Below are 929 nucleotides of genomic sequence, written 5' to 3' on the forward strand. Positions count from 1 at the left end.
ATAACCTGCGTGCCGTGGGTTACAAGTCAGACACGCTATCCCTACACCATGCACGCACGCTCGCACGGCTTGGGTACAAGGAGAGGTTTATACATATGCCGTGCTGTCGAGCTTCGAATGGCGCCAGCATGCTGCGGCCACCGGAAAACCCCTGCAATCTGATGTACGCCGTGCATCATATTGGAAAATATATTAATTAAGTTTGCAATGTTTAAGCAGCGTGCACTATTAAGTGATTGTAAGATTACTGTTGCGGAACAATGCTTTGAACAAATTTATCAGGAAAAATATTTTGGCTAGGAAAAGTTTTTAAATTTATGGGAAGGAGTACTCATACCTAACAATTCTAGACAAAAGCACCTGTTAGCGAGATATCGTTTATCAATGCACCTTTTTCAAGTAATGTAAGCTTTCACCATAAATATCAATATATCCGCAGATAACCCAACGGCGGTTTGTATTTTTTTGCTATTAACGATTTTACTATCGTAAAAAGCGTTCCGAATCAATTTTTCATGGCAGTCTTGACTTTTCGATGTCATCGATGGAAACACTTTAAAGGTATGGTTTATAGGGTTTATCGTCCCAAAGCGACTAAGGCTATGAGCGACACCGTAGTGGAGGATTCCGCAAAATTTCGACCACCTGGTGTTAATTAACCTGCACCGACATGGCACAGCACGCGGGCCTCTCGCATTTCGTTTCCATCGAAATGCGACCGCCGCAGCCGGGATCAAATCCGCATTGTTCGGCTCGGCAGCCGAGTGCCTTAACCACTAAGCCCCCGCTGCGGGAAAGCACGTTAAAGAAAGATTTGCCTAAGAATGAAGGATTACATTCAATATTTCCATAATGGTTTCTTACCATTTTCTAATTTTCAGAATTTTTGTCCTGAATTTTGGACATGTCTGTGCGGTTTTAACTTGCAA

This window comes from Amblyomma americanum, chromosome 2 (genome assembly GCF_052857255.1).
Source record: "Amblyomma americanum isolate KBUSLIRL-KWMA chromosome 2, ASM5285725v1, whole genome shotgun sequence".
Taxonomy (NCBI): domain Eukaryota; kingdom Metazoa; phylum Arthropoda; class Arachnida; order Ixodida; family Ixodidae; genus Amblyomma; species Amblyomma americanum.